Source organism: Gossypium arboreum, chromosome 2, assembly GCF_025698485.1.
Source record: "Gossypium arboreum isolate Shixiya-1 chromosome 2, ASM2569848v2, whole genome shotgun sequence".
NCBI classification, from domain to species: Eukaryota; Viridiplantae; Streptophyta; class Magnoliopsida; order Malvales; family Malvaceae; genus Gossypium; species Gossypium arboreum.
Window position 1 is genome coordinate 59440703 of NC_069071.1, and position 8377 is coordinate 59449079.

At 35.3% G+C, this 8377-nt stretch overlaps 1 non-coding gene across 1 annotated transcript; it reads right to left on the reverse strand.

Annotated features, from left to right (window-relative positions):
• Window positions 1–7448: 7448 nt before the first annotated feature.
• Window positions 7449–7555, reverse strand: LOC128289606 (small nucleolar RNA R71). The gene has a single exon (XR_008279251.1). It is a non-coding gene; the product is annotated as a small nucleolar RNA R71 (small nucleolar RNA).
• Between the last annotated feature and the right edge of the window lie 822 nt (window positions 7556–8377).

The window sequence follows — 8377 nt, forward strand, 5'->3', positions numbered from 1 at the left end:
GAGAGTTGTGACATCCCTAAAGTGACCCTAGTCGGAAAGCGGTTTCGGGACCACTAAACCGAGTCATAAAATAATTAATTGTTATATTCTATGCTTACTATGTGTGTGCATGCATATGTGGAAGTTTCATTCTCTAATTTTTACCAATTTTATGAGAAATTATTAAATAGGGATCAATGTGAAACATGGTGAAATATGATAGGCTAATTTTAAATGTCTTATTAGTGCATGTTAACACAAAGGTGGAGTTGCATGTCAAATAACCCATTTCCTAAGGTTAGTGGCCTGCCATGACATGATGATGGGCAAAGAAAACATGTCCTAGACATGTTGGCCTAGTGCATTATGGAAGGAAAATAAAGAAATGAAAAAAAAAAGGAAAATGATGATAGCAAAAAAAAGTGTGTGGATGTCTCCCCCCCCCCCTTTTGCCGTGAAGTGAACATAGAAAAACAAAAAAAAGTGTTCATCTTTGAACATGCTTGGCCAAATTGAAGAAGAAAGCAAGAGAAGGTTTGGTCACCCTTGAGCTTGAATTAAGGTAAGTGAGTTCATGTTGGTTCTTGAAAGGTTAGCATACTTTAAGCTAGCTACTAAAATTTCCTACTTAGCCATGTCAAAATCTTGGTTCTGTGGTAATATTGGGTAATCGGCCATGGAAGAAATTGAGGAAAATGATTGTTGTCTTTGTGTTGTAATGAATATTTGTGGATGGGTGAAGTTTGAGTTAGTTAAGTGTTCATGTAGATGGTTTGGGTGATAGGGAAAAATCAGCTTGTGTGTGTATGGATAGTTGCTTAAATGTGTGTATAGTCAAAGAAGAAATTCTTAAAGTGTCTAGTTAATTGATGTTGGGTAAATGATGTGTGTAAATTATTTAAAATAAAATAATTGTATGAGTATTAAGGATGGTACATGAATTCGGCCTTAGAAGAAATTTTAGTATAATATGCTTGGATGTTAATAGGTTATTGCTTTAATGACCGAGTGTGTCAAGGATAATGCATGGACTAATTGATTAATATGTGTTAAGGGAAAGTGAATAAATGTCTATTTGATAAGCTATATATATATTCGGCTATGAAGGCTGAAGGTTAAGTCATAGAGATTTTGGTGATATTCATATTCGGTCATAAGGGTTATATGTGTAACTTGGCTATGTGGGTTACGAGTTAAGGTAAATTGCTTATTTGATATGGGTATTCAGCCATAAGCTAGCATGATGGGACTTTAATAAGATAAATTTGTTTGAATTAGCCCAAGAGCTTAGAGGATCAAAGTTGGACAAGGGGAAAGAAAAAGTAATTGAATAGCCGTTGAAGACATTCGACAACATCCGAGGTAAGTCATTAAGCATATATTTGGTATTGATTTAAATGATCATAATATCTATGCAATTGTGTTTAATGAGATGATATATAAATGAAAATGTATGTGTATGGAATGATGACATTGTTGAATGTATAAAGGTAGTAAAATGCGAGAGCGTTTGGTCTCGGCACTAAGTGTGCGGGCAATAAATGGGCATGGTGACAAGATTGGCACTAAGTGTGCAAGCTTGAAAAGTATGGCACTAAGTGTGCAAGCTTGAAAAGTATGGCACTAAGTGTGCGAATTTAAATTATACGGCACTATGTGTGCGAGCTTAAATCATATGGCACTAAGTGTGCGTGATCGATTATTAAGCACTACGTATGCGAATTTAATATATATATATGTTCGATCGGTTACTCATATGGAGGGTGTGACCTTATCGAGTTGATCATGGACAGCGGAAAGGGTAAGTACCTTGAGCTCACAGCGAATAGGCGCTATGTTCATGCTCGGGGTTGAGTTGGTAAGTTTTAAATCTATGTGATGATTTAAATTGCATTCCGTAAATAAGGTATCGTGGAATAGATGAAAGTTCATTTGATTGCATGATTGTTGCGGAAATGAGATGATGTATGGAAATGCCTCAATTATCCTATTAAATAGAATATGAAATGTGAATGTATGACTTGGTATGAGATCGAACCGATAGGCCTAAGGAATCCATGGTATAGCGGTATGGATGGAGTAGTTAGCCTCGTTTTCATTGTTTCGTTTAGTGATAATTTGGTTAAAGGATGGTTGTGAAATGCTTATGACTTACTGAGTTATATACTCACTCGGTGTTTTCTTGTCACCCAATTTAGGTCTCTTGGACTCGTCTCTTTTGTGTGCTCGGAACCGTCATCGAAGTCATCACACCGCAAGCAATCTTTGGTATTGTCTTCTTAGTCGATCTAGGAGAACATTTGGCATGTATAGGCTATTTTGTTTTGTTGAAATTTGGGTTGTAAACTTTAGCCATGCGAAAATGGCCCATATGGTTGGTTGGATTTGGTTCCAAAACACTTATTCATGAGTCTTAAAATCTTAATTTTGATAAAGTGGTCATAATTTGTGATATGAATGATGGATGATTAGTTGGGTCATGGAGGAATTATGAAATAGGCATTGTTTGCCTTAGTAACAGATGCTGACAGCAGCAGTGATGTGAGATTGAAAATCACTAAAAATAGTAGAAGTAGAATTAAATAGTGAATAAATTATGAAATTGAACCCTGATGAATCTACTTTCATATGGAAGAAACAAAACGGTCATATGAGTCGGATTTTAAGAGATATTCAGGTTTTCGCGAAACAGGGCCAGAACGGTTTCTGGATCCCCTGTTCCGACTTTGAAAATTCACTATAAATTAACCAGAGAGAAGTAGAATTCATGCTCTATATATACAGATTTCTTTGTGAGTCTATTTTCTTTAGAAACAAACGGCATAAGGGTTGGAGCCCTGTACAAAAAGATATCCAAGACATAATGTGCAAAGGTCAGTGTAGTCGAACCCTGAAACAGGGGTGACTTTAACTAATAAACTGTACTAATTGGCTCGACCAAAAATTCTAGAAATAAATCCATGGATGGATATATAAGTCTAAATTCGGGAAAATTTATGGAACTGGTTTTGAGTTCTGGAACTCGAGATATGATTTTAAGGTAACAGTGACGCAGTCAGCCAGCTTGTCTGGAAACGTTAAAATGGTCTGTGTGACAAGTGAATTTAGTCTGTGAACCCCTCGTGTCTGACTCCGGCGACGATATCGGGTACGGGGTGTTACATCCCGAATAAATCTTCAGAATAATCTAATATCTCTTTTAAAACCATCTTTATTTACTAACACACTCTCAGCTTTGACTGTATTATTACTCATTCAGCCACCAAACTTTTCAATTTCACACTTGTGAACCGAATCAATATAATTCTTGTGAATTTCATTTAAAACAGTACTGGTGAGGGTCTGGAGGTCGTAAAGCCTCAAAATTTAACTTTCATATACAGACACATAACATAACATTTATCATCAACATGATTATTTTAAAACATTTATTTCATACATTTATGAATCTCTACTCATCATAAGCAACATTTTTACTTAGATGCTTGAGAATCACTTTCAATGTTATCGGAATTAGCTCGGTTGGAAATCATCTCTATCTATTAGTAAAAAAATTCTCATCAGAGTCGGGAGACATCACACTATCACTGGTTATATAATGGCATGTATCTCTAGACTTCACATATGCTATGTTTAGTTCGAGAATTGACTAAACCATATCTCTAATACCAATAAATGTAACACCCCCAACTCGAATCTGTCATCAAAATAGGGCTACAGAGTATAACCAAAGTTTACAAGTCAAGCAATAGACATTTCATAAATGATTAGCGTTCATATCAAATTTTAATAAAATTTAATCATATAGTCCTTCACATGAGCCCTCGATGCCCAAATCATGCATTAGAATCACATCGGGACTAAACAGGCTACTTAGAACATTTTTCGTAAAATTTTAAAAAAAATTTCCTAAGTATAGGAATCACACACTCGTATGGTCAGACCGTCTGGTTCACAAGGCCAGGGACACAGCCGTGACTCAGGTCGTGTAACTCTCTGACTTAGGTCACACGATCAGGTCACACATCTGTGTGCTAGACCGTGTAACTCTCTAACTTGGGTCACATGGACAAGCCACACACCCGTGTGCCAGACCGTGTGATCAATATTGAGCATTCTATTTTGACATTTTAAATATGCAGGGGACATACGGCCAAGTTACGCACCCATGTGCTAAGCCGTGTGTGACACACGGCTGAGACACATGGTCTTGTCTCTACCTATGTGGACAAAAATAGGCTACTTTCCAAGCCACATTTCTCAACCATATTGTCATCCACCTACACCAACACTTTTATACATTCAAAAATCATATCCAAGCGTTTAAAACAAGTCCAAATCATGTTTTAAACGTGACATAATTTCACATACAACCAATGTACCCTTAGGTACATTAGATGACGATTTATTAACATGTTAATCTATCATTCATACTTTCCTATTTATCAAATGCATATATGCATGATCACATTCATTCTTCAAACATCTTAGATCCACTTATAAACTTATCAAAATATGTCAAACACAAGCCATTCCAATGGCTAGTTTCATTTAAAACATTTACATGCCATTATTGGGTAATTGACCTATACATGCCATTATAACTATAATTAATTTACCAAACATACCAAAATAGGCCAACGAATAGTGTGAGTAATCTCCACCTATGCTTCTAATCCCATGAGCTTTTGAATTACTAAAAGACAAGGGAAAGTAAAATAGAGAAAGTATGAAATGCTTAGTAAGTTAGTATAACATGATAAATAACTTACCATATATTTATATTCAAAATAAATATGCAAGGCACTATCAACCAATTTGGTTACAAGCCTTAAACACATATCTTCATCATGTTAGCCAAGTAATCACATATAATATTCCTTAATCATGGATGACTAAAGTCATCAAGCACGTTCCTGGAAACACAAAAATTTACACACTTTTTCATACCCTTTTTAACTTAAATTCATGCGAATTCGGTTAAATTCTTGTCAAAAAATAATTAATTTTTATGGAATAATTAAAGTGCACTTAAAATATGAACATGTTGAAATTTAGTTAAATTTATAATTATTTTTGATGAATTTTGGTTATTTTCGATAGATTTGCACAAAGGGCGAAAAATGGCTCGGCAGACACAGCCAGAAGCACAAAATCGAGAAGCAATTTGAAGTATCGAGGTGAATTAATTTCCAGCCTAAGAAGGTCCAAAATTATATGTATTAATTCATAATATAATTAATTTTAATTTATATCCAAGTTAATTTGGGTTAATAAATTATTATTAATTAATTATGAAAAAATGGTCTGATTGAACCGAACCGGCCAAGAAGAGGACAGCCCAAAATCGTCCAAGTGCTGACCCAATTCAGCTCATTAGCTGAATATTTAAGCTACAAAGAAGCCCTTGAAGAATTTTTCAAATTGCAACTCAGCCCCTCCACAATTGGTGGCTCTGAAGATTTGCCCCAAGCCATAATTAGCAAAGTTAAAGCCATTAACTTTGCCGCATAGATGGCCGGCCAAGGGGTGGGTCTTTGGATGATATTTTTATCAAATTTTAGCTGACACATTCAGCTATAAAAACCCTCCTTGGCTGATCATTCAAAGCATCACTCATCCATTCACATCTCTTCTCTCCTCTTTCACTTTCTCCTCTCATTTTTCCATTCCAAGTCCCTCACTCTTGTGTCAATTTCTCCCCTTGAGAAAGGTTTCTTCTTCAGCCGTTTTGGAGCATTAATTGAGTGTTCATAGAAGCCTTGATCAGCGAGGAAAAAAAAGAAAGAAGAGCAGAGCAACCTAGTCAAGCCACGGAAAAACACCAGATTTGATTCTTGTTCCCTATCTCTTTAATTTTTATTGTTGTTATGATGAACATATCTATGAATATTTATATTGTTGGAATGGTTAATTTAATCATCTTAGCTTGAATTTAATTCATGTTTGTTTGATTGCATTTCATCTGCTTAAATTATTAAAATTGTGTTTATGATATTATAGGCCTCGGGAAAATGCTTGATTAAGTAAAATCATGCCTAAGTTATTCTTGCATTACAATTTTAAGGTAGCTAATGAATTAATTATTTAAACAGATTGAAATTATAATTAATTGACACCATACTTAGTCAGTGCATGTTTATTCTTCTAAGGTAGCTAAAGGTTAAATTAGCAATGTATCTGGCGATACACTTGCCTTGCATAACTTGCAAGATTATTGTGATTAAACTGTTTCAAGGTAAGCATACCTTGTTACCTCACATAGTCTTTTATGTGCTCATTAGATTTAGTTAATTTTTTGAATTGACATAGGGATATGCAAGAGATTAGTTTAATTTAATGAGTATGTATGTGCCATAACATGTTTGCTTATTAAAATCTATTTAATCGTTTGAATTAACATAGGGATATGTTAAGAGATAAATGTATTTGTGTAGGTGAATATGTTCATAAGTTAGCAAATTATCGAGTTGCTGTGAATTTATTCATAACAACATAAGCATGAGTTTAATAATTCTAAGTTAAAGAAATGTAATTAAATCAACACAATTACATCATCTTGATTAAATCATTTTTGAAATGTGTATTAGAAATTTTATTTATTTAGTTTACTTAGTTTAAAATCTTAGTTTTTAATTACCCTCTTCAAACAAAATATTTTTGTTCACCAAAGTGATTTAAATGACATTCATAAATAGTTTTTTTCACAGTTCCTGTGGGTACGATAACTCGACATTTACTTGTCACTTTATTACTTGTTGTGATTGTGTACACTTTCACATTTCTATCGTTTCAAGTTTTTGGCGCCGTTGCCGGGGACTGTTTTAAAAAGTCATTATTTGTGAATCTGTTAGTTTACATTTTGGTTTATTTGTCTATTTTATTTTAACTTAATTAATTTTCTATGATTATTTCAGGTGTTTACGAGTATTGGACGAATTATTAACCTACTCCCTTTAGACCCAAAGATAGAAAGAACTTTTCAATAGAGAAGAGGACAAGCAAATTAGAGAAGGACCGAAGAGATTAACTTTGAAAATCCAAATCAAGGAAACGGAGCAAACCTTGCTCAAAATCCTATCCTTATTGCTAATGATAGAGATAGATCTTTAAGACAGTATGTCGTGCCAGTATATAATGATCTTAATCCTGGTATTAGAAGACCCGAAATTGAGGAACAACAGTTTAAGCTAAAGCCAGTCATGTTCCAGATGCTTCAGACAGTAGGCCAATTCAGTGGAATGCCTACCGAAGATCCTCACCTACACTTAAGACTATTTTTGGAGGTAAGTGATTCTTTCAAGTTAGCCAAAGTACCCAAGGATGCATTACAATTGAAGATGTTCCCATACCCACTAAGGGACAGAGCTTGAGCGTGGTTGAACTCTTCGCCACCAAACTCAATTTTCACACGGAAAGAGTTAGGAGAAAGATTCCTTATGAAGTATTTCCTGCCTAGTAAGAATGCTAAGTTGAGGAACGAGATCACTGCTTTCCAACAAATGGATGATGAGTCCTTGTATGAGGCATGGGAAAGGTACAAAGAGTTATTACAAAAATGCCCTCATTACGGAATTCCACATTGCATCCAACTTGAGACATTTTATAATGGTCTAAATGCTCACACGAGGATAGTAGTGGGCACTTTTGCTAACGGTGCTCTCCTTTCTAAGTCTTGTAACGAGGCTTATGAAATTATTGAGAGGATTGCAAGCAACAATTATCAATGGCCAACCAATTGAGTAGTGTCAGGAAGACGAGTTCCTGGAATACATGAAGTAGACGCTCTTACTTCACTCGTATCTCAGGTATCATCAATATCCTTAATGTTAAAAAATCTTACTACTAATAGGTCTAATAGTTTTGCAGCACAGCCACCAAATCAATTTGAAAGTATAGCATGTGTCTATTGTGGGGAAGGACATTTGTTTGAAGAATGTCCATCAAACCCAGAATCCATGTACTACATAGGTAACCAGAACCAAAATTGAGGAAGGCAAGGACTGCAATCCAATTTCTATAACCCATCGTGGCGAAACCACCCGAATTTTTCCTGGAATCACCAAGGGGTTGGAACCAATAATACTTACGCCCAACCTAGATCGACCCAGCCACCTAGTTTTCCCCAACAAGTTCAGAAACCAACCAAAGCTGAACCATCCAATGGCTTAAAAAATTTACTGAAGGCATACATTGCTAAGAATGACGCCTTAATTTAAAGCCAAGTAGCTACATTGAAGAACCTGGAAAACCAAATGGGCCAGCTTGCAACTGAGCTCAGGAACTGAGCACAAGGACCATTGTAAAGAGTTGACATTGAGGAGTGGAAAAACAGTAGAGCCCAACACCATCGAAGCTGAAAAAGAGCAAGCTGACGCTCAAGATTCAGAGAAAGTTT